Here is a 26,594-nt window from a genome sequence, read left to right as displayed (position 1 = left end):
CCAAATATCCACCAGTCGAGCTGTAAGGAGGGTTTTGTTCTTTAAGTGGATGGAATTATCCTTGATGTTCCATTGAATGTTACCCTGTAGATGCTTCCCAGGGGGATAGCATGATGACCTGAGAAAGCAGGGAAGGGGACTCCGGAGGAAGAGCTGACCATCACTGCCAGTCCTTTCTTATTGCCCTGTCTTCTGCAGGAGCTGAACTTTGACTCTCCCAGCGAGAGGGACTCTACTATTCTGTATGTGAAAAGGCAGGCAGGTGTGCTTTTCATATCAGCCATTTAGGGTCCTGAAGAAACCATACATCCTGATGCCGAAGACAGTCATGAAACCCAGCTAAGGGGAGAAGAAAATAAGGGAGAAGAAAATAAGCAACTCTTTCTTGAGGAGGCTTGTCCCAGGGAAGCATGGACCCCTTCTAGGACAGTGTTTACATGTGGTCACTGGATTTGTGGCCTCACATTTATTTGAAATTTAGTTCATGTTCCCACTGGCTTTGAGATTTTGCCATGCCTTACCTAACTACCACCAGCCTATCTTTGCAACCATACATGGTAGGAATTTTTTGAAAGTACAAGTGAAGATTCTTCTTCCTGAGGTCTGTAGTATGCAGAATGGCACAATGTGTGTATTCAGTGGGGTCAAGTCACTTCTGGCTCATGGCAGCCCTATGAATTAATGTCCTCCCAAAAATCCTATCATTAACAGCTTTATTCAGCAAAATCAGAGTCCAATAGCACCTTTAAGACCAACAAAGATTTATTCAAGGTCACACCTTGAATAAGTCTTTCTTGGTCTTAAAGGTGCTATTGGACTCTGATTTTGTTGTGATACTTCAGACCAACATGGCTACTCACCTGAATCTAGCCTTATTCAGGTCTTACAAATGGATGGGCATGGCTTCCTTCTACCCATTTCATGTTGGGTTTTCCTTTTTTCTTGCGACCTTCAACTTTTTCTAGCATTATTACCTTTCCAATGACTCTTGTCTTCTCATAATGTGGTGATTGCAGAGTACAGCATTAATAACAGAGGCAGAAGGGGCTTGAGACCCAGGATGACCTTCTGCATAAAAATAGTCAAAATGCTCTTGAAGATATAGTACCTATCTAGGATGCATAGTTTTCTGTAATGTGAAAGAACAAAACAGAACACATCCAATGTGCTTTGATCACCACCATGTCTGATTTATCTAATCCAGTGGTTCTCAACTTGGGTGTCGGGACCCTTTTGGGGGTCGAACGACCCTTTTCATGGGGGTTGTGACAGGGTGAGCAACTTGGCCAGTGGGGCACTGCCACTGTTGCTGCTCCTCCTGCAGGTGCCCGCTTTCTGCCACCAAGCCGCTCACTCACACAACAGCCTTGCGGGGTAGAACAAGATAGAGCATTTGTTTGTCTGAAGCAGCGGAAAAGAGCGAGATCGGCATAGTGGGACAAGAGGCAGAAATGAACTGAGAAATCCTGGGGAAAAACAAAATATACAATCATAAACCATTGTTCATGCCATTGGTCAGTTTCGGTTTAATTTCTGTGAAAGAACACTTGTGTAATTTTATGGGTGGGGGTCATCACGATATGAGGAACTGTATTAAAGGCATTAGGAAGGTTGAGAACCGCTGATCTAATCCAATATGTCAAGTATCCATTTGGAGTTTACATTGACTGGAGATAGCTATATATGTATGCATGGTATGTGATAAAGCTATATATCAAGCTTTCCAACCAGGGTTTTGTGAACCCTGGGGTTTCACAATGGCTCCAGAAGGGCTTTGCCAGTTGGGTGAAGAAAAAATAAGAAAAGTGAGGAAACCATATTTATTATTTATTTATTTATTTATTTATTTATTTATTTATTTATTTATTTATTATATTTATATGCTGCCCTCCCCGAGGGCTCAGGGCGGTTTACAGATAACCGGATAAGAAAAGTGAGGAAACCATATCTATTATTTATTTATTTATTTATTTATTTATTTATTTATTTATTTATTTATTTATTTATTTATTTATTTATTTATTTATTTATTTATTTATTTATTTATTTATTATATTTATATACTGCCCTCCCCGAGGGCTCAGGGCGGTTTACAGATAACCGGAAAAGATACAGATAACTTTTACAAATCATGAAGACAGATTCCGATCTGGAATTTATCATGCTTCTAAACTAAAATGCTAATTTTGGCAGCTGGATATTTTCTCAGATCCGACCAAACTGATTCATAAAAGCTGTTGGTTCCATGGTTTTATTTCAACTCTTAATATATTTTTATAGAATCTATATCTAATAACAGCATGCAACACACACATACCCTGTGCTTTCGTTATTACCATAGCAGCGGTTCATGTTTTGGTTTTATTAAACAACCACTGTTTTTCTTAAGCAAGGTTGACAACATATGTTTAATCTGAAGTCTAGAAGAACCCATCCATTCACAGATGCATTAACTGTATCACGTCTTCATAAGATAAAATATGGCCACATTTATTAAGTTTTCAGCCAGAAGAGAACAATTCTTGAACATTCCCCCAGTAAGTTAATGATGAGCCAGGTTCATAAAGTTGTCAAGTTGAAGAATCACAAACCTCCAGCTGGAAGCAGACTGTTGTATCCCTGTTGAGAAATGGCCTCAAGATGTCTTTTTTCCCCTTTAAATTATTTTCTTCTGGTTGAGACTCCTCAACAGGCCTCAGATGCATGCATGCTGCATCCAAGTGAAAAAAAATAGGACAACAGCCTTGTGACACTTTCAAGAGTAATGGACTTATTGTAGCCCAATGGTCCCCAACCCCCGGTCCGTGGACCGGTACTGGTTCGTAGATCAGTCAGTAGCGGGCCGGGGCTCCTCCTCGTCCTCTTCCCCGGCTGCTGCCTCGGGGGCTACCCTGCTACTCTGCTGCCGGCTCACCTTTGGTGCTCTCCAGCGGCTGCCATGGCTGGGCCTCCCCCTCGGCATGGCACTGCGCAGCTGCTGCTAGCAGCACCCCCCAGCGGGCAGCAGGAAGTCAGGGGTGTCGGTGGGAAAGCAAATGGAACAGGGGCTCAGGCAGCAGTGACATCCCTTGGCAAAAGACTACCCCTCCCCCCGGGCCTCAGTAAAATTGTTAAGCGTTGACCGGTCCCAGGTGATAAAAAGGTTGGGGACCACTGTTTTAGCCTATGCTTCTGACTAGAGTCTGCTTCATTAACTCATGAAATGTTGTATGGGTGGTGGCTATGTTATGAGTACAGGAAAAAATTAAATGTTGATGCATAAGCTAATTTGTTCTGATGATCTATATGGGAGAACGACAACCAATTTTAGTTAAGACCTATAAGCTGTTTCATTCCTGATGCTCTAAACTGGGGGTACCCAGAGTGATACCTGTGGGCACCTGGATACCCACAGACTTCTTTCCTGGTACCCACCAAATGTTTTTCAAAAATGGGTGGGATCAGCAGAGCTTCTGAATGGCCATTGGACATCTGCCAGATATTGCCAGATGATGGTTTCTTTGCTAGCTCTTTATGCTTCTGTGTATTCTGGAAACTATTTTTAAATAATATTTTCATTTTTAAAAGCATCCTGTTAAAACTGCTTCTGCCTCAAATTCTGAAGAGTTGCTATCAGAGTTATGTATAACTTTAAGGTAAAGGTAAAGTATCCCCTGTGCAAGCACCGAGTCATGTCTGACCCTTGGGGTGACGCCCTCCAGCGTTTTCATGGCAGACTCAATACGGGGTGGTTTGCCAACGCCTTGACATTTTGAGGTTGGCCCCTCCTCCTGAGATGGCCGGTTTGTGATCAAGGCCTGGGGTCATCAACCCCCAGGCCTGGACCACAAAAGCCTCAGCACCCGGTCACGGGTGACCCCGCCCACCTCTTCCCCCCTGCAGCGAGAAGCTCGCCTGGCTGCGAGAGAGTTGGCTTCACTTTCAGAATAGCATAGTAACTTTCAGTTGCTTTTTCAATTCCTTTCCATATAGTACTTAAAACAATTTTCCCTGACAAAGCCAAACAGGAAAAGTGTAGGGATCATTCAGCCATTAAAGACCCTTTTCTTTTTGCACCATTTGTTTCTTTTTCTTCGGTTTGCCTGGCTCCCCTCAGGAATGCACGGGCCAAATTACAGGTAATCAGCATTAAGTTCAGAATTCAGTGTACCACTTCAGCAGCAAGATCAGTAAGCTTATAGGTGCCTTTCAGATCAAGCTTTATGTTGTCTACAATTTTAGGAATATACTTGGCATTGATCAGGGAAGAATATAAACTGTTTTGTGCATGGATTCGGATGGGTAGTCATGTTGGTTTGAAGCAGCAGTCCAGTGGCAACTTTAAGACCAATTAAGTTTTATTTGTTTTATGTATGCACACGAAAACTTTGTCAGTCTTAAAGATGCTACTGGATTCAGACTTTGTTATTTTCTTCAGAAAGTTTAAAATCTCTAAAGATCATTGTCATATGAAAGAATGGAAAATAGATGCAAATAAAGCATCTCAATATGTGATCTGGTTCTGTTTAAGAAGCAAGTTTAAGGTTTGGCCAACAAGCCAAATTCCACTAGAAAACAGCAGATATCCTTAAATGATTGAGGTGTTTTACTTGGTCCTAGTAAGGAAGCAACATTGTGAAATTTGGAGTGAGACAGAATTGGAAAACTGCATATCCAAATTCTCCAAAATTACTTTCAAAGACCCTTGGCTCTCAGCTAACCAGACCTCAATCTCTGACTTCTATATTTAAAATGCTTTGGGAAATATTCCCTTTGAACCTGAGGAAATCCAACGCTTAAGTGTCTGGGTTAGACTCATCTCTAAAAGCCAACATACTACAATTCTTTGTGGTCAAGATTGTTTTCCATTGCTTTTTTTAAAAAAACTCTGTCTATATATTCTCAAAGTAAGTCAGTTAATATTTATCAAAGATGTACCTGATATGGAGAGACCAGGTAAGCCCAGTGCCGACAGATCTCAGAAACTAAGCAGAGCCCCCCTGGCTAGCACTCGGAAGAGCAACTTCCAAGGAATGCCAGGTTGTGACGTGGGGGCAGGCAATAGCAAACCACCCCTGAATGTTTCTTGCTTTGCAGCCAGACAATCTTAGGATCTTCTGGCTGTATTATGCACATGCCATAAGATAGATATTTGGATGGATGGATGGATGGATGGATGGATGGATGGATGGATGGATGGATGGATGGATGGATGGATGGATGGATGGATGGATGGATGGATGGATGGATAGATAGATAGATAGATAGATAGATAGATAGATTTCAAAGGTGTCATTTGTATATCCCAGAACAGTGCTCATTGTATATATCATACTAGTTTTTGAGATAATTTTGGTCCTGTTTACATGAATTGATATCTACTATATTTCTCCTTAAGGGTGTCTTTTGCTGTAACACGGATGGTTTCTTCTTCTTCTTCTTCTTCTTCTTCTTCTTCTTCTTCTTCTTCTTCTTCTTCTTCTTCTTCTTCTTCTTCTTCTTCTTCTGTGGGGGAAGTCTTCCAGACAGGACAGGTCACAACTCTGATTGCTCCAGGCAGGGCTATGCAAGTTACTATGCCTTTCCGAGATTGTGGAGACTGACCTCCTCCAGTTCTGTTAGCCCTGTAGCTCCAGCAGGACCATCAAAGCAGCTCTGCAAGGTGGGAACTAGCAGAATCCAACATGTATTGAGCATAATGAGAGAGAAACAAGCGGAACTCATACAGTTAGCATCATATTGACCAAGAAGGCCGTGGCTTTTGGATTTCGTACAACTAACTATAGACAAACTATGGACATTGCCTACTTTGCTGAGGGACCACTTGTGTCCTTATGCCCCCCGCATGGCTCTTTTCTCTGCAGGTACCAATCTGTTGTAGGTCCCTCGCCCCTGAGAAATATGCTGGGCCTAGACCCGCCCTGGTCCCAGCCTGGTGGAATGAGCTCCGGGGAGAGCTGAGAGTCCTGATGGAACTATTAGTGTTCCGTAGAGCCTGTAAGATGGAGCTCTTCTGCCAGGGTTTTGGTTAAGTCTGAGTTCTTAAGATCACTGCCCTCCGCCCCCGAATGAGCTAGATCATCAAGTGGACCGCCTGGTGGTTGTAGAGGAGAGAAGGGAATTTCAGTATCTGGATGTTTTATTGGGGTGTTGGTTTTAGAGGAGAGGTTTTATATTGGGGTATGGCTTTTTTTGTAACCCGCCTTGAGCTTCAGTGTAAGGTGGGCTATAAATCAAATAATAAATAAATAAACTCCAGATCTGTTGAATAAGGGACCCCTATGGCATCCAGATCCCCAATTGTTAAAATTGATGGCCTGGAAACTGAGCAGGAGACACTAGTAAAATCTGGCATTCCCAGAGAAATTGTAGGTGTGGTATTTCACTCTAGGCATTCAGCAACCTGGAGAATATATAATATACCTGGTCAGCTTTTTTTTAAAAAATGGATGTGGAATTGTAATTTGGATCTACTTAAGCCATCTTGTAAGAATGTTTTGAAGTTCTTGGATTTGAAGATTGGAAAGAAAGAAAGAAAGAAAGAAAGAAAGAAAGAAAGAAAGAAAGAAAGAAAGAAAGAAAGAAAGAAAGAAAGAAAGAAAGAAAGAAAGAAAGAAAGAAAGAAAGAAAGAAAGAAAGAAGTATCTTAAAGGGGCCCACTGAGTTAGCAACTCTGGTGCAACATAGATTTCCAGCATGGGGTCTCACAGAGGTGCTTCAGGCACTAACCAGCAAACCATTTGAACCACTGAGGTCTGTAGAGCTAAAGTTTTTGTCTTGGAACGTTGCCTTCCTGACAGCCATGACTACAACAAGGAGGGTTTCAGAACTGGGGAACCTGTCAATTTGTAAGGACCTGCATGTCTTCTGTAAGAATTCTGTGATGCTACAAACAGATCCTTGGTTTGCTCCCAAAGTTAATTCACAGTTTAATTTGAACCAACAAGTAGTGTTTCTTATCCCATTCCTTCGTTGTAGAAGAAAAAGAACTGGCATAAGTTAGATGTAATAGCACAGAGAATTTTAACACAGCCGGCGCCGCGGACTAAATAAAGCCGCATGGGCTTTGTGGGAGGAGTTAGGGCGGGCTCTGTCCGGGATGAGGACGGGTGCCGATTGGCCTCTTCCTCTGGACAGACCATCGGCCGGGCCAATCAGCAGGCGCAAAGCGCCTGCCGATTGACCCAGCCGATTCCCGCCCTGGTGAAGGGAGCAATTGTGAGCAATTGCTTGCAGTTGCTCTCTTGCCGGCGGCCTGATGCGTCGGGAGGCGCTTTGCGCCTCCCGACGCGTCAGGCCGCTGGCAACGGAGCTCCCGGCAGATGCGTGGAGCGCGGCTGCCCAGGGCTTCCTGCCTGGCGGCCTGACATGGGGAGAGGCGCAAAGCGCCTCTCGCCGTGTCAGGCCGCTGCCCCACAGCACGACAGCCCCCGGCCAACAGAGCAGCGCCGCCACCCGCCTCAGAAACCACGACCGGACCCGCCGAAGACAGAGGATACCTCGCCACCGCCACCAACAGCGCGGCCCCCACCATGGACAACCATCACCTGGGTAGGCCGCGGCGCGGGGGGGGGCCTGGACAAACGGCTAGCCCCTGCTGGATTGCAGCTACAGCGGGCTTAAATACTAGTTTATATAAAAAGAATTTAGGCATTTAGATTAACTGAGGCTTTATTCATATCACATGGTACAACAAATTTGGGGAGCCAAATATCCAAATCTGTCATTAGTACCTGGATCGTATATAAAACAGATCTATGGATCTCAGGGCATGAGCCGGCCTAAAATCATTATGGTCCTCTGTACCAGAGCAGCCTTTAGAACAAGAGCTTCTATTGAGAAGATTTGTAGAACTGCTACTCGATCGTCCTTTGTGATCTCCATTAGACATTTTAAGATTGAGGCTCAGAACAGGATGTGGTTGCCTTTGGCAGAAGAGTTTTAAAGCCAGGTGTCAGGTTGATTCTGTAATAGAAAAAAAGAAAAGATACCCACCCGGATTAGCTGAGTTCCATAACCATTCTGAAGGATTTCCTCCATTGAAGGAATATGAAAGACTGGCTTACCTGAAAGTTTCATCTCTTCAGTGGGGCGAAGTCCTCCAATATATATTACCCATCTCAAAATGTTGTTTTCTTGTATGGCAGAGCAGTAATGAAACGTTGGTGTTAACTCAGTTAATATTATTGTTAACTATTAGGATTAGTTTATTAAAGTCTTAATAGAGTGATTTGGAGCTTGGCTACACTATGGGGTCAGCCTCCACAATCCTGGAAAGGCACGCTAATTTGCATAGCCCTGCCTGGAGCGATTGGAGGTGTGACCTGATGAGAAGAAACCTTCAGGTAAACCAATGTTTCGGTTTCAGGTATAGTAGCTAGCTATGTTAAGAAACTGGAAGCCTTAGGAAGGAAATGTCTCTCCTTAGAAGTGAGGTGGAAAGCTATTTGAAAATCATGTATTCTTTATGATCATAATATTACAACCTGCAGGCTACAGAAGGAATCAGAATTTCATACCAAGAAAACTGCAATTGATGTTGCAAATTAGAAATCTTGTCAGTTCGGGACATGTGTGTGATTGCAGGCAGAGCTCCAATGCCAGATATAAGGGAGTATTCCTTCAAAGGAATATTTGAGCATCTAACCAGTCACTTGGTGTTTTGCATGAAATGACATGTTGAGTTAATAAGAGTTCTTTAACATTTTTGTGGTGTGTTCTGCAAGCATCTGAGCTGTGTCTCTGATGGGGAGAAGCCCTGGTGTCAAGCTGCAACTTTGATTACCCCGTCTCTCCTTCCTCCTCCCTTTAGAGGTAAGGAAAGGGTTGGGGATGTGAGGTTTCTCTGCCAAGTTCTTAGATTGTTAGTCTACTGTATCTGTATTTTTCTGTCCATTTTAATGGGGTTTTAATGGGAATGTTTAATTGGACATCTGTAAATAATAATAATAATAATAATAAATGTTCTATTTCTTCTGTGGATGTTGCCAGCTGTTAAAATCACTGCGGTTGTAACGTGCCCAAGATACTGTGTATTTTTACAATATCAAGTACAGCCTGGTCAGGACCACAGCTTATCAGTACAATCCCCAAAGGGTCGTGATTAAATTGCTGTGTCACTTTTGTAAAACTTTATCTCTCCAAAGTGCTAGATAATTTTTATCCTATTCATTCGCAAAGCATCACTGCCAAATAGGTAATTACTTTGATTGTATGGGTTGGAAGTTGAGGCTAAAAATACTTGCTCAGAGTTATCCATGTTCATAACGGAGCTGGCGTTTGAATTTACATGTGCCAGAGTGTGTTACATCACTTTAGAAATTAGATCACCTAACTTCTCATTCAAACAATTGTTGGATCCCTGGAATAGTGTCCTTGTCTTGAGCAAGTATTGCCAAGGGACAAATATTGATTTATAGTGGTCTTAAGAAGCCATTTGGACCTGCTGTGCACTTTTCTTTTTGCAGTGGTTCCATTTGAGCTGACCCTTGGGATACAGAATGGTTATGGCCAACAAAGAATTGGCAAGCAACCATTACTATCAGTGCCGTCCTAAATAGAGTTACGCCTTTTTAAACCCATTGCAATCAAAAGGTTTACTGTGGTGTAACGCTGGCTCAGACTGCACCACACTTGTGTTCAGAAGACACATACACATTTGATAAGTTTCAGTAGGATGATGGACTACTTGGTTCAGGGCCAGCTTGTTAAGATAGTGTGTGTGTAAGGAAGATTAGGATCAGCAAATCTCAATCAGGCGGTTGAACTAGATGGCCTGTATGGCCCCTTCCAAATCTATGATTCTAAGTATTTACTGTCTGTATCATAGAATCATATGTAGAGGTACTAGAATGTTCACTTAAGAAATAATCCATACTAAATGTTATGCAAATATCTAGGAAGGGAATAATCCAAGAGCTTCATGTCCACATATCGTCATGGAAAATCCATATGTTATCATGGTAGAAGGACTGAAACAGCCTTGGCGGCCCTGATGCATTTCTTGTGTTGGGAGAAGTATAATTCTCTTGGATCTCTCAGACTTTTGATACCATTGAGCATAGTATCCTTTGGGGTTGCCTAGCTAAACTGAGATTGGAAAGCACTGTTCTGTGGTGGTCTTAGTGGAGGCTGTATTTCAGAAGGTGGTGCTGGGGGACTGCTGTTCACCCTTTGGTCTTTGGGGGCCTACAAGGTTAGATTTTGTCCCCTTTTCTTTAACATCTACACGCATCCAGAGATTTGGACTAAGTTGTCACTAATTGTGAGATACCTGTCACTGTTTTAATATTTATTTATTTATTTGTTTGTTTATTTATTTATTTGCTTTGTCTGTCTACCCACCTACCTACTCATCTTTACCATGTTACACCCATGTACCCATCTTTCTGTCTGTCTGTCTGTCCGTCCGTCCACCCACCTCTCTCTCTCTCTCTCTCTCTCTCTCTCTCACCTGTCTGTCTGTCTGTCTGTCTGTCTGTCTGTCTGTCTGTTTATCATCTCTCTCTCTCTTTGTCTCATCTCTCTCTTCTCCTGTCCATCCGTCCATCTATCGATCGATGGATCGATCAATCTATTTATTATACCGCCACTCCCAGACCAGCCCACTCGTGGCTGACAATACAACATACTAGATAGAAATAATAAAGATAAAACAACAGTAAACAACCAGGTGGTGACAATGCTACTGTTATTAGGCCCTCATTCCTCAGCTCACCCATTCCGGGTTGCACCTAAGAAGCTGTAAATCCAAGGGCAATGGTTGGCCCCTGGGGGAGTGCAGATTTCATAGGGATGTACATTTTAAAACCATTCATTCATTCATTCATTCATTCATTCATTCATTCATTCATTCATTCATTCATTCATTCATTCATTCATTCATTCATTCATTCATTCATATTTATATATCACCCTCCCCGAAGGCTCAGAGCGGTTTACATATAACTGAAACTATACATGAAACCATACATTAAATAACATTAATATTATTAATTGATGAACCGGGTGACAGTATAACATAACAGTATATCATAACATAAACAGTGGTAACTCGAACAGGTCCTGGAGTCTTAGTGGGTTTCTGGGGGGAGGGGGGGCAGGGGCCCTGCAGATGTTGGTTGGTTGGCCTGGCCTCAGCCGAATGCCTGGTGGAAGAGCTCCCTTTTGCAGGCCCTGCGGAACTGTTTTAGTTGAACTTTAATTGAACATTCATTTAATTTTTAATTGAATGGCTTTTAAATTGTATAGCTGTATTTTATATGATGCATACCTCCCTGAGTTGGCTTGCTGGGTGGGTGGTACAGAAATCAAATAATAACAACAACAATATATATGCAGAAGACACTCCATTGTGGCTTGTTCTTTCAGCTGATTCTAGGGAGGCTACAGAAACCTTGAACCAGTGACGAGTTAGTTTTTGAATGGATGCAGGCTAATAAACTGGAGCTTAATCCAAACAAGATGGAAGCGCTACTAACAGGCAGAAGATGATCCAGGATTTAATTTTTTACCCGTTCTGGATAAGGTTGTGCTTCCCTTGAAGGAAGAGGTCCATAATTTGGGGGTGCCCTTGTTCTCAGACTTATTGCTGGATAAGTGGATGGAATCTGTGGCCAGAAATGCCTTTTACCAGCTTCAACTGACTACAGCTTTGTCTGGATAGAAAAGAGCTGGCCACTGTGGTGCACCTCCTGGTTACAAGTAGATTAGACTGCTGCAATGTGGGGCTGCCCTTGAAGAATGTTCAGAAAGTTCAATTAGTACAGAAGGCTGCGACCAGAATGTTGACTGGAGTGGTCATAGAGGCCATATTACCTCTAGTGTTGGTTTTCCTAGACTGACTTCTAGATTATTTCTGGGCACAATTTAGGGTGCTAGTCTTGATCTTCAGACCTCAACATGGAAGGATTTCCTGAAGGATTGCCTAACCCCTTATGAACCTGCCTGACCAATTCAGTCATCTTCAGAGGCCCTGCTTTGGATGCCCCCACCTTCTGAAATCAGGCAGGGGCAAACTGGGAGAGGGCCTCTTCAGTCATAGCATCAAAACTCTGGAGCTTCCTCCGTGGGGAGAATCACCTGTCCCTTTCTGTTGCTGTCTTCTATCAACTGAAGACTTTTTTTGCATTGTTATAGACAGTGAGAAAAACCGAGCACACTGCTGTATACCAGTTTGGATATAAAAATATATTCTTTTTTAGCTTCACAATCAGAAGATGCAATTCTTGTAATAGATGACTTTGGAGGGACACTTTGCTCTAAAGCAGACACTCGAGTGCAGCAGGGCTTTTTCCTTGACGCAGCCACTGTCGCTCCCCTTCCACGCTAGCAGGAAGTCACCAGGATTTGTGACCCCCCACATTCAGTTATGCGACCCCATACAGGGTCACGACCCACAGTTTAAGAAGCTTTGTTCTATACAGTTTGAGAAGATTTGGGATTCTTAACCAGTCTTCTAAGACAACTGTGTCTCCTTTGTGGTTTCATTTTGAAACCACAATCAACCCACTAATTGGTAGGTTTATCGTTTATGCACGTTCAGTGTCTTTGCAAACAGAGGAGTCCAAGGGGAAAATTTACTTTCCATGTCCATGGTCATAATTTCTCTATGATTCTTTGTAGCAGACAGCTCTTAATTTTCTAGATCTATTAATGACCTATGTATACAGAAAGGGTGTACCTTTGTATTAATGTCTGACCCTCCTGACATCCCCATGGTTTGTGAATGATCGAGTCCTATATTAGATATGTTCTGCCAGATAACCCTTTGCCTGCAATTTCAATATCTAGTATGTCACCAGGATATTCAACTTTTCTTCAACAAAACTCAAAATGTTCCACGACTTCATGTGTGAGTCCAGACCTCTTAAGGGCCTCATAAAGCACATTCCACTTTGGAATAAAGTGAGTGTCACATTTCTCTAAGATGGCCTCATAACCGTTAATGCAGGCTGCTGTCAGTCCCTTGCAGCGGGGTAGCATGCCCCGCCACTTCCTGAGAATGCACAGGAGAACGAATCCCCCACGCACGTGGACTGCCCCAACGTTGTGTGTGCGCACACACAATGCCAGGGCTGGAAGAGCCTATCGTACTGTGCGGTGGCAGCAGCAGGGGTGGAGTGGGGGGCATGGGGGCCCCACCGCACAATGGTAGGAGAGTGGCATGTCACTAACCCACCGATTGGTTCTGTGGTGCCACAAAGCTGACTGGGGCGTTAGGTGTCCCTGCAGGGGCACCGTAGGTTGTGGCCATTATGCACGGGGCTGGCCCGGCAGGGTTGCGGATGGTGGCTGTAGTAACACAGAGAACGTGGAAGTATTTTGTGTTCCCTTACCGTGGGCCATCTGAGGCCCTGAGTTGGGCCAGTGCTGGGATGCGGACAGGATGGTGGCGACGTCATGCATAATCAGGGATTGGCCCCGCTACCCTGTTGCCATCAGCCCGGCCTTTCTACCCCATGCATAATCAGTCATAGTGGTACTTGTGGGCCTTTTCAACAGAGTGAAGGATATATAGAAATTGCTGGCTTTGTTTCCCCTAGCAACAGGGAGTGAAATTGGTTGCACTACCTTCTTCCTTGTGGAGCTTAGTGGCCAGCTGAAAGCAAACAAACCTTTTCTTTCCACTCAGGTCATCTTGTAGAATCATTAAAGTTGAAGATGTCTGAAGTATGAGCTATTTTTTTCAGGAATATGTGGGCTTAAATCTTGGAATATTATTCAGGCTGGTAAGGCATATTCTTTATTGTCTTAAAAGGAAATACAATACAACAGTAAAAGGAAATATAAACTCCCCACTACTCTCTCAACAGCAATGAGCGTTGTGTTTCGCTCCAGAATAGTTTCTCACACGTATGATTACACAGTACACATATGATTATACAGCCATTTTGCAGCACTGTGAATCAGCAACATATACTCTACTTTCAATCCACTGCTACAATCATGAACACAGCAGTGAACTGTGTCCAAAGACAAACCTGGGTAAGATCAATATACTGTTTTGCTACAGTTTTCCAAGTTGCTCAAATGTTTTCCTAGCTCAGCACAGAAGGGTTTATTTGTGCTATTCTCACATAACAAAGTAATAATAAGTTTGCTAAAATATGATCACCAACTTTATCCATGGGAAGGAAGGCAGCATGGCATAGTTCAATCTTGCCACAGCACTGATAAAGCTGTTCTGGCCAAGCAGGAATCTCAGGGCCCTCTCAGCCTCACCCACCTCACAGGGTGTCTGTTGTGGGAAGAGGAAAGGGAAGGCGATTGTAAGCCGCTTCAAGACTCCTTCCTTTATGATGCAGCATTTTGTCCCGCCACTTCCTGTGTCCCCATGGGGGACCATTTTTGCTGGTGCACCCTGTCTTCCCCGGATTTCTGCCTCCAGATGAGGCAACTGGGCAGAAAAATTCCTCTGTGCGGGACTGGTGGTGTGGGTGGTGTTTCTTTTCTGTTTCGGAATGCGGTAGCAATACTGCATTCCTAAACAGAAAAAAGTGTCCCAGGCAGGTGTTGATGCGCATTGCTGCAGAACTGCCAAGGTCATTTTGTGTCCCTCCCGGGACACTGTAGTCAGCTCAGGGCGAGAGGAGGAGCCAGGCCTGGGAGGCCCGACTCTTCCCTGCCAGACGGGCCTGGAATGACATAGGCCCCGATGCCGCCTGAGGCAGGGAAGGGAATGCTGGAAGAATCTGCGTTCCCTTGCTGCAAGGCAAACGAGGGCCTGATTCAGGCTGGACGGCGCTGATGTCATCTGGACGTAGGATTAGCCCTGCTGCCAGACAGGTGCTAGCCAGGCCTCTTTCCATTGTGCGGAAAAGGTCCTGATTCTCCCCACTTTTAAAAAACATTTGGCAGATAGGAAAGTTTTGGCTGGGTGCCATGGCAGTGGCTGGCCAGATACTTATCATAGATGCTTTAGGCTGATGCTGCATTGAACAGGGATTTGGACTAGATGGCCTGTCTGGTTCCTTCAAACTCTAGAGTTCTATGTTTCTATCAGGCTGGGAAATTCTGATTTAGTGTGATCATTTCCTTCTCCCTGTTCTTTAGCCAGTTTGGTGTAGTGGTTAGGAGCCAGTTTGGTGTAGTGGTTAGGAGTACGGCCTTCTAATATGGCATGCCGGGTTCGATTCTGCGCTCCCCCACATGCAGCCAGCTGGGTGACCTTGGGCTCGCCACGGCACTGATAAAACTGTTCTGTCCGGGCAGTGATATCAGCGCTCTCTCAGCCTCACCCACCCCACAGGGTGTCTGTTGTGGGGAGAGGAATGGGAAGGCAACTGTAAGCCGCTTTGAGACTCCTTCGGGTAGGGAAAAGCGGCATATAAGAGCCAACTCTTCTTCTTCTTCTTCTTAAATAAAAAAAAAAATTCACAAGTAAATTGATCCTATAGCTTTTCATATTGAAGAAAATAATTCAAAAGGACACATTTAATCTTTAATGAATCCTGCCTTTTTTAGTTCCTCCCCATTCTTGTAACATTATTTTATTCTTTTGGAGACGAGTGAGAGAAAAGGTCCTTTATAAAATTCCCCCAAAATGTAATCTTGAATTAAGTTTTTATCCAAAGTAAAAATACCATGTACATAATTCTGTCCGACTTTCACAGAATAAAATTACCCAAGGATTTCGTGATCGCGTTAAAACTGGGAAAAAGCTATTGAGAAATATTAAGGAAATGTTGCATTTTGAATTTGCTGCAAACTCTGTATTTGTGCACGATCCCCATGAAATTACAGCTTTGACATATGAATTATTATGTCATAGAGATGGCTGCACTGGGATTATAAAAGTTATGTGTGGGTTTTTTTCTCTCGTGATATAAAATGCTGACCGCATGGGAAAGCATTTTCACTCATTATATTCATGGCTGATTCCAACTTAAATCCTGTTTTTTGTTTTTTTTGCTTCTCCTCCTTCCAAAACGCAAACATCAAATATTTAATGCTGTATTTACAAAGCTGCTCTTTTTTAAAAGTATATATTACCAGTAGCAGCCTGTTTTTCTAAATCAAATATTCAGTAAACATCAGCACATCCAGAAAGTTTTATCCGCCTATGTATTTATGACCCATGCAATTTTCTGAGCTTTCGTTTTAGAAAGGAAGAATCAATGGAACTCCGTATTGGACAGGGAATGGATGTAATTTGGACAAGATAATACAGCGGCTCAGCTGCTTTGAGGAGACTGAGCAAAAGGGCATTCTCTCTGGGGGGAAAGACTGAAAAACAGGAGCTATGAAAAGTAGTTGTTGAAGTCCGATATGTAATTCAGTGCAAAGAAGCTGCACCGTTGATTCCCAGTCCTTATCCATGCTTCCTCTATATATTTGTGAAACAGCCTGGGGGGTGGAACATGTCCAGGTGGTTGGCCCTGCCCCTACAGCTCCCTCCCTCCCTCCCTCCCTGGACGCTAGCCACATTCCTCTCAGATGCACCAAAGATGCACCTCAGAGAGACACACAGAGCCCTGCCAGACCGAGCCCTCATTCCCTCCTGTCGCTCCTGCTGTGAGAAGTTTCCAGGATATGTTTATGTATTTAAAACATACTTCCTTTTGGATCTCAAGGTGGCTTACAATACAGGGAAAAAACCCCATAAAAACATTAAAAACGTAAAACCCAGAATATAAAATCACAACTCACACATGCTAGTAAACTTAACCAAATACATTCCTGGCTTTCTCTATAATCCTATGAAGCTTTTAATGAGATAGGTCATAAAATTAAAACTGCTTTACAGTGAGACGATTTCAAACAGTTTTAATTCCCGACCTCTAGTGACTTAATTTCATCACCTCTAACATACATCTAACATCCCAAAAGCTATGATCCCCTAAGAAAGTTTCCTGAGAAAACATTAAAAAACTAGGGGGAGGGGGTATTTAACACTAGGCATTTTATTTTAGGCATAATATCACTTTTTTCAAAACTAAAAGCAAATACTCCTTTATTTCAGTGGTAATTAGAAACACATGCATTTAGATCCTGCCCCAAAATAGAATTGTTTCAATTGAATCCTTTAAAAGCATATTAAAAACTCTCCTGGCTAAGCAAGTTCAAAAGTGTCTGTTGTTTTCCCAGCTAATGTTAGGGATGGCTCCTAGAGATCAAAATTGGGGCTTTAATACAAAAGCATCATGTGCGAAACCACTTCTCAGACTGTATAATAAAAGTCAAGAGGCAATTATTGTAATTTGGCGGTGCAGCCCCCTGTGCAGTATAAACAGTTTTAAAATAACCCGCTTGATACGTAGCATTTTATGAACTAACATATCTGAAAGCGCAAATGCTAGTTCTGAATTGCTAATGGAGGTGTTCTACTGCTGCATTTATATTAAGATTGCACTTGAACGCCATTCATTTTCCAAGACATAACATATTTTACTTACAAATACTATAAAATATCTGATTGCTACACTACCCCCCAAAATAACTTCTCAACGTCATTCATACCCTGTTGTGTTTTGAAAGGAATTGAGTGATAATGGCTTGGTACAACGATTTATCCAATTCCCTTTCTTTTGAAGATGCCATTAAACTTTGAGGCTCTTATAATCAAAACAGTTCTAGTTTAAAAATATGTGTTTATATATTTGTCTGTCCTGGATATCGGCCTCCACATGGAGGAGCTGAGGCGGGAAGGTTCCACCATGCTTTGCAATGAGTGGTGGTTGTATTTTATTTTCACAAAGGTGTCACACAATCCCACCTTTGTGGGAATAATTTTTAAAATGCCCCAGTCGGCTCAGTGCTGCCTCGAAGCGCTGTGGAGCCGAATGGGCCATTTCGTGTCCCTTCTGGGACTCCATAGGCATATAAGCCGACCCACATATAAGCTGAGGCACTTAATTTTACCACAAAATCTGGGCAAATTTATTGACTCGCATATAAGCCGAGGGTGGGAAATGCAGCGGGCTACTGATAAATTTACAGGGTGGCCTACGTGCTTAATCCATGCTCAATCACAGAATCACAGAATCATAAAGGTGGAAGGGGCCATACAGACCATCTAGTCCAACCCCCTGCTCAACGCAGGACCAGCCCAAAGCATCCAAGAAAAGTGTGTATCCAACCTTTTCTTGAAAACTGCCAGTGAGGGGGATCTCCCCACCTCCCTAGGCAGCCTATTCCACTGCTGAACTACTCTGACAGTGAATTTTTTCCCCCTGATATCTAACCTATATCGTTGTACTTGTAGTTTAAACCCATTACTGCGCGTCCTTTCCTCTGCAGCCAACGGGAACAGCATCCTGCCCTCCTCCAAGTGACAACCTTTCAAATACTTAAAGAGGGCTATCATGTCCCCTCTCAACCTCCTTTTCTCCAGGCTGAACATTCCCAAGTCCCTCAACCTATCTTCATAGGGCTTGGTCCCTTGGCCCCAGATCATCCTCATCGATTACATTGTAATCTGCCCTGGGACTTCGAGAAAGAGCAGAATCAAAAGTGAAATCAATAAAGAAATAATGTAAGGTCGGAGAAAAAGGCCAAAGAAGTGACATGACGTGGGAAATTTAAAAGATCTGAATTTTGGTAGGAGACTGATTACATGATTGGATGGAGGAACTGACTTTTGAACTGTACATGACATCGCAGAATGTCCTAGAACATCCCCATTTAGCCCCCTCCCTCCATCTTCCAAATTCTGCCCTCCCCAAGCACTACCTCTAGATCTCCAGGAACTCCCCAAGCCCGTGTTGGCAACCCTAGACTATGTAGGAATGCTCAAGAATATTCTCATGTTAAGATCCATAGAATGGATGCCTACATCTCACGGTCTTAATCGTATTAAACCGCATTCAGCTTTTGCTTCCTTGGCATGTTTGCCAGCTTGTTCATTTTCTTCAATGATTGAAAAAGCGTGACAAATTTTTAATTATGCCATAAAAGTGCTATAAAGGGAGATCACCTGTGGTGCTCTGCAGTGCTGTTTTTCTTGGAAAACGCTCTTTGCCAAGCTCACACAAAGCTATTGCTTGGCCAAATTCCCAATCTATTTGCATGTGAATGTTGAAAAGATGGAGTCATTGCTTCCCAAACCCCTTGTTCTTGAAGGAATTAAATACTGAACTCCCCCCCTGGAGCTGTAAAGTAGGGGTAGTCAACCTGTGGTCCTCCAGATGTCCATGGACTACAATTCCCATAAGCCCCTGCCAGCAAATGTAGTCATGGACATCTGGAGGACCACAGGTTGACTACCCCTGCTGTAAAGGACAATCACTGCAAACCATGATCAGAATTCTCTCAAACCTTATCATGTGACTGTAGCAGACCAAAGTCAAGTGCTTTATTTCTAAATTTTGAAACAAGTAAATGATGGGTTCATGTGTCCATTATAATCTCTTTTTTTGCCAGTTAAGTGTGAGGGATGATGTTAGAAATGAAACGTGCAGTGTGGGAATTGCGTACTGGCAAAAAATATTATTATTCAACCGGCTCATGTAATGAAAAAAATGAGCCAACTGTCTTAAGTCTAAAGTGAGCTGAGCGGTATTGAATTTTCCACTAGATTCTCATTCATTGATTGTATACAGGGGCCCCTTGGTCGAAGTTGCTTTGTTGGAAAATGGTAACATTAGAACAGAAGCAGAATGTCCTGGGAGGTGGAAATGCTCTCCCACTGGTTCCTTTCCCGCTTGTTGCCTTCCCCCCCATTAGATGTGTATCATCGATTTTCTCCTGGGCAGAGAGCAACACGTTTTGTCCCCTGTATGCAGCAAAATGCATTGTCAGTAGGAGATGGAACAAAACCCCCTGGAAAGGGCAAACTGTTGCTGGAATGACTTTGGTGGATGTTGTGCTGCTTGAATGGGTATGTCATCTGGTTTTGCTGAGGGTCTATTTGTGTGTGTTTGTGTGTGTTAGGTAGTATGATTTTGCTTCAGGAGCTGTTTCTGATCAGTAGATATAACTAAGGAAATAGCCCCTAAGCATAAGGCTGGTGATATTACTCTGTGTCAAGGCCTTGGTTGATAGGCCTTTTTTCACATACAGATTATTCTCTATCCCCATATAGAAGAAGAGTTGGTTCTTATATGCCACTATTAGGAGTCTCATGGCTTACATTTGCCTTCCATTTCCTCTCCCCACAACAGACATCCTGTGAGGTAGGTGAGGCTGAGAGAGCCCTGATATTCCTGCTCTGTCAGAACAGTTCTATCAGTGCCATGGTGAGCCCAAGGTCATCCAGCTGGCTGCATGTGGAGGAGTTCAGAATCAAACCCGGCTCGCAGAGTAGAAGTTGGTTTTTAATACTCCGCTTTTCACTACCTGAAGGAGTCTCAAAGCAGCTTACAAATACCTTTCCCTTCTTCTCCCCACAACAGACACCCTGTGAGGTAGGTCGGGCTGAGAGAGATCTGACAGAATTGCTCTGTGAGAACAGCTCTAACAGGACTGTAATATTTAGTGTCCTGTCAAACCTAACCATTTTACTGCTTTAACACCATAAAACTAATCATTGATAACATAGTTACTGTACAAAATTATAATAATTGACATATTCATGGAATTTGTCATTGTTATAAATGCCCTAGCTTTGTGCAAGCAAAATTTCAAATATACAATACAATACACCTTTATTGGCATACAAAACATTACATGAGATTAAAGTACAAGGTGTGCAATACAAGATAAATGAACAAAACTAAGAATTTGAATTTAAAACTCAAAAGTTTCCCTCAGCACAAACTGACTAACCAATGACCAAACAAGCAAAGTTTCAAATATACCTGAGAGGTAGCTATAGGCTGACGTAACCTGTGCTATCTTAACACATGTGCCTTAGTTTTTGCTTCCTGGGTGGAGTCTCCATGGAGCTTTTATTCCAATCCCAGGTCGATTCAGTCCCTGCTGTCTCCACTGAATGCGATTTCCATTTTGATTTTGTCCGATTTAAATTTTTCGTCTGCAAGAAGCATGATTGATCCGGAGTGACCCTACCTTTATCCTGCAATATTCTAGAGTGGTTTTAACCCTCAATATTTGAAGATCGGATTGAGAAAGCATTAGAAAGTATGCAGATCTCTGGCTGCTTCGGATTTGTTGCTGACTCCGTGGTAGAGAAGCCCTGATTGGCCAAGGCTGCCCAGGTGACAAGCTTGCCTTAAAGGGGAAGCCCCTAATTTCTCTCAGCAGAAGCTCCCAGAAACCCTAACTTCTGTTGGTAGAGATTTGGGTTTTTTTCTCCCTCCTCTGCTGTCTCCAATCCTCTCTCCCCCCCCCCTTCAAGAAAAGAAAGGAAGAGGCTATGGCTGTGCTTTGCGCCCCCCTCCCCTTCTGAACTTCCCTAACCACATGCAGAACACTTTTCTGTTTCTATGGGGAATGGGGGGGGGGAGAGGAAGACCCGAGTTCAAATCAATCTGGATTCAACAGGATCCACAATGGAATAAACAAAGTAAGTGCAGATTCAGCCCTGGTTAGAGACAGGGTTAAGTTTTCAATGAAGCCTTCCATTTTCCCCTGAGGCTTTGGTGCAGTTTCTGCCCCACCTCCTTTAAATCTTTTTTTTCTCTGCCCTGCAGGATAGGGCAAAAAGCTACTTTTTACCCAGTCTGTGGGATGGGGAACTGAAAAGGTCAACCACAAGGACAAAAACAAATCATTTCAAAAGGACAACAGAAAGTATGTAACAGTTGAGAAGCAGAGAGCCCTCATGAAGATGAGGTATCCTGATGTAAGAATACATCTTAGATTTAAGAGCTGTGCATGCCCACTTTGTCTTAAAAAGATTGGAGACCATCAAGAAAGCCAGTGGGGCTCTGGTCCCAGGACGAAAACAGCAAGTCATTGGATATTGTGCTTTCATGGTCCTAGACCCATCATTTGCACCTGGATTACCCCATGTTGACAAAACCATCAAATTGAAAGGCTGGCTATGGTGTGATGAAAGTAGAACATCTAGTAATGTGTAAATGCAGCCCATGTCTCTCCACACTGACTATGGAGGGTATCAGTAAAATATCTTTGAACTTTAAGTCAAAAACTTCTTTTTTTTTTTTAATAGGGAATGATTTCTCCATGTTTGTTATGACCGCAGTGAGAGAGGAAAATAGCCTGTCAGAGTTCTGGCACTGGATTCGCTCTCTGGAATGAACTGTCAGTAAAAATGTGAATAGTGACAGCTGAGGGGAAACTAATTTACAGTTGGATTCTTGTCAAAGAGCTCTGAGGTAAAACCTGGTGCCAATATAAATGATTCACAGTGCAGTCCTTCTCAGAGTTGGACCACTCTAAGGCCAAGTTTGTAGTTGCTGAGGAGAAATAGCCTGCCTTAATAATCTATACCAGTGGTTCTCAACCTGGGGGTCGGGACCCCTTTGGGGGTCGAACAACCCTTTCACAGAGGTCGTGGCAGGGCAAGCAGCTTGGCCGGGGGGGCACCATCCACACAACAGCCTTGCAGGGTAGATTGAGATAGAGCATTCATCTGTCCGGAGCAGCGGAAAAGAGCGAGATCGGCGTGGTGGGACAAGAGGCAGAACTGAACTAAGAGCCCCCGGGAAAAAAAAACAATTTATATCCAATCACGAACAATGGATCTTCACGCCATTGGTCAGTTTTGGTTTAATTTATGTGAAAGAACACTTGCATAATTTTATGGTTGGGAGTCACCACAACATGAACTGTATTAAAGGGAAGGTTGAGAACCACTGATCTATACAGATTTATTCCTGACTAGTAATCAAGCCCGCTGCAGGGGAATGCAGCGGGCGCTAGGTCCTACCTTAGTCGGCGGCGGCGGGCTGGTCGGCGGCGGGCTGGTCGTCGTCGTCGAGCTCGTTTAGTTGGCGGCGCGCTGACGCGGCGAGAGGCGCTTCGCGCCTCTCGCTGCGTCAGCGCGCCAGGAAGGGAACCCCCGGCAGCCGCGCTTCGCGCGACTGCCGGGGGCTCCCTGGGTCGGTGCCCTGACGCAGCGAGAGGCGCTTCGCACCTCTCGCTGCGTCAGGCCGGGAGGAACTGCGAGCCGCGCTGCGCGTGGCTCACAGTTCCTGGAGCTGGGAATCGGAGGGGTCAATCGGCAGGCGCTTCGCGCCTGCCGATTGGTCCCTCCGATTGTCTGTCGTGAGGAAGGGTCCAATCCGGACACTTCCTCATCACGGACTAATCCCACCTCTACCCCCCTTACCGAATTATATAGTCCGTGGCGCCCGTGGCGCCACGGGCGGTTTAAAGATGGTCAGAGGTATCTTAAAAAGTATATATATGAGGATTTTATACAGAAATGCAGTATTTTCATGTATTCAAGTATTAGTTACGTGAGAAGGTAACTGATTTCTGAGCCAGTCACTCTAAGCTTTGGAGTACTTACTAGAAGCCTTAAAGTAGCTACTTCTTTGTTGTTTTTATTACCAATCTCATCAAACTTTCTGTCCTCATGATGGAAAATTCCCATGCTTGGTGGCATAATAGTTCTATTTTGAGTCAAAAGTTCACAGAAATTACTTATATTAATTCATTTTCATTTACGGTATTTGAATTTAAACAAAGCTTTTCAAAAGGGTCTTTCACTGGTCAATTGAAGCCCTTGAGACAAACTAAAAATACTGTAAAAGAACCACTGGCTCACATCTGAATCACAGCATCACCATGGGACATAAATAATCACAAGCAACAAACTGTTTAAAAATGTGAATTTCCCATTCGGACCTCCAGCGTTTCCCTTTTATCTAGAAAACAGCTCCTTCCAGATCCAGGCTAGGGAATTCATATCAAACCATAAACTCTATTAAAATTTAAAAGGTATGGATTTTAATTTCAGCCTTGCCTAGCTTGCATCGTAGTTCATTTAGAATTTTAAAGTCCAAATTGCTACAGCTCACTGTTGCCATAATAAATAACATTAAATTAATTGTTTTAAGACTCCCCAAGCATATCTAAGCAGTAATCCTATGCGTGCTTAAGGGAGAGTAAGCCCTGCTGAATTCATTTGGCGAATTGTGAGAGACGAGACAGTTCTTTGTAGTATCACATGTTCTCACTTGTCTTTTTTTGTGTGTGGGAAACTCTGGATGAATAGCTGATGGCTATTAACACTAGGGAAAGGAATATTTAGTTTCATATAGCTCAGGTCTGTTAACTACCGTATTTGCCAGCGTATAAGACGACTGGGCGTATAAGACGACCCCCCAACGTTTCCACTCAAAATATAGAGTTTGTTACATTACATTACAGTACTATGGGCCACTATGGGCAGCTATGACTATCCCAACTGAAGTGCACCCGGCGTATAGGACGGCCCCCCCACTTGGAGGCATGTTTTTCAGTGGGGGAAAGTAGTCTTTTCCTCTGTCCAGTCAAAAGCAGATACAGTGGATCAAGATGTAACTACAAAATTGCTTTGGATGACTGGTCAGTCCAGGTTCAGTATTGATGTGCACTTTTCATGTCCCAGGTATCCCTTCAAAAAGGATGTGGACAAAATGGAGAGGGTGCAGAAGTGAGTAATGAGGATGATTCCGTATGTCCCAAGCCCTATGAGGAAAGGCTGAGAGACTTGGGAATGTTCAGCCTGGAGAAGAGGAGGTTGAGAGGGGGCATGATAGCTCTCTTTAAATACTTGAACGGTTGTCACTTGGAGGAGGGCAGGGAATGGTTACTGTTGGCAGCAGAGGATTAGGATATCAGGGGGGAAATTCACAGTCAGAGTAGTTCAGCTGGAATAAGCTACCTAAGGAGGTGGTGAGCTTTCCCTTGCTTGTGGTCTTCAAGTAGCAGCTGGACAGACACTTATCATGGATGCTTTAGGCTGATCCTGCATTGAGATAACTTAATCACTGGTTGGCCAGCAGTCAAGCTTAGCAAGGGTGTCAGTTGGCCTGAAGCCAAGCACTTTGTCACAGTTCATCAATATTATAGTAACAGCTAACTGTCCATCTCTTTTTCTAAGCCTGTAGATGCTGGAAACATGACAAGGGAAGGCCAATTTTTTAGCGGAGTTAGACCCCTTGGGTCTGGATGAGATTGAATTGACTCTGTAGAGTCAAGTGAAACGTTTAGGATTGTTCCTGGAGCTTTTTTCCATTTGAAGCTGCAGCCTTACTATGTTAAATTATTCAGGTGGGTAGCCATGTTGGTCTGGACCAACAGAGTTGCAAGGGGCCATACAGGCTATCTAGGAGAAGAAGAGTTGGTTTTTATATGCTGCTTTTCTACTACCCAAAGGAGTCTCAAAATGGCTTACAGTCGCCTTCCCTTTCCTCTCCCCACAACAGACACCCTGTGAGGAAGGTGAGGCTGAGAGATATTCCTGCTTTGTCAGAACAGCTTTCTCAGTGCTGTGTTGAGCCCAAGGTCACCCAGCTGGCTGCATGTGGGGAAAAGGGAATCAAACCCAGCTCGCCAGATTAGAAGTCCGCACTCCTAACCACTGCACTCCTAGCCACTACAATAGTATAGTGTACACTACACTGGCAGATTACAGTGGATGAGCAATAGGGTTGTGATGTCCTACATAGTGCAGAGGGTTGGTTAGATGACCCCGTAGATCCCTTCCAACTCTGTGACTCTGTGATTCCAGTCCAACTCCCTGCTCAATGCAGAATCCGCCTTAAAACATCCATGATAAGTATCTGTCCATCTGCTGCTTGAAGGCTGCCACGAGTAAGGTGACCAGATTTTAACATTGGTAAAGCGAGACACCATTGACCGGGGGGGGGGGCGGTCTTGATTAAAAATTTGGTCTATATGGAGCAACAAAAAGTTTCATAGAATGCATAGAACACAAAAATAGTATTGTAATATATATATTTTTAATTTCAACATAAGGACAATTTGCCAGGTACCCCCAGATGTCCCTCCAAAAGTGGGACAATCTGGTCACCTTAGCCATGAGGGAAAGCCAATTCCACTGCTGTACTACTATGACTGTGAAAAACCTTTCCTTGATATCTGGTTGGTACCGTTCTACACATAGGTTAAAGCCATGACTGTGGGTCCTATCCTCTGCTGCTAACAGAAACCTTTCCCAGCCCTCCTCTAAGTGACCACCTTTCAAATCCTGTCCCCTCTCAACCTCCTCTTCTCCAGGCTGAACATTCCCAGTTCCCTCAGACTTTCCTCATAGGAATTGGTCCCCAGGTCCTGGGTCATCCTCATTGCTTTCCTCTGTCCCCTTTCCATTTTGTCCACGTCCTTTCTGTAATGAAAAAAGGATGTACAACACTGTCTTTTCCAGTATAGAATTTGCTGGTCCTCACCTCAGTGAATGCTGTTTCGTTTCAGTCTGTGTGGAAAGAGAAAGTCACAATGCGTTTCATGTGGAAGGGACAATCCTCATCAAACAAAAAAGCTTCTTCTGGCCTTTGCACACCGCCATTTTAGCAAGGCTGGAGGGTGACATTTGAATGAGAATATAGAATCCAAATGTTTACAGCCAACTAGTCCCTGCTTGCATAAGAAATCAATAGAAAGCATTTTCCTTTCAAAAAACACGTCTTTAGAAACCAGTAGCAGAAGGTGAGGCCCTGTTCAAATAAGAGAGCCTTCTGTCTTCCCTTTCTGGTTTTTCTTCCATGCTTTCTTTCCTCTGTGGATAACCTACACGACTGAGCATAAAGTGACATTTCAGAATCTGAAACGTGAATAGGATGCTGCAAAAGAAAGAG

The 26,594-nt window shown here is 43.6% G+C and overlaps 1 protein-coding gene across 3 annotated transcripts in view; it reads left to right on the top strand.

Annotated features, from left to right (window-relative positions):
- LOC143829080 (SPATS2-like protein) overlaps positions 1-26,594 on the top strand; it is an 84,119-nt gene that overhangs the window by 3,020 nt on the left and 54,505 nt on the right. Inside the window, exon 1 of one of the 3 annotated variants that reach the window (XM_077319385.1) lies at positions 8,775-8,793. The exons of the other annotated variants lie outside the window; for them this stretch is intronic. The gene's annotated coding sequence lies outside the window, so the exon portion shown is untranslated. Of the gene's footprint in view, positions 1-8,774; positions 8,794-26,594 lie in introns of those variants that run through there. 3 annotated transcript variants of the gene reach the window in all.

This window comes from Paroedura picta, chromosome 2 (assembly GCF_049243985.1).
Source record: "Paroedura picta isolate Pp20150507F chromosome 2, Ppicta_v3.0, whole genome shotgun sequence".
In the NCBI taxonomy this organism is placed as follows: Eukaryota; Metazoa; Chordata; class Lepidosauria; order Squamata; family Gekkonidae; genus Paroedura; species Paroedura picta.
The sequence above is the reverse complement of the archived record's forward strand: the minus strand, read 5'-3'. Positions and strand labels throughout refer to the sequence as shown.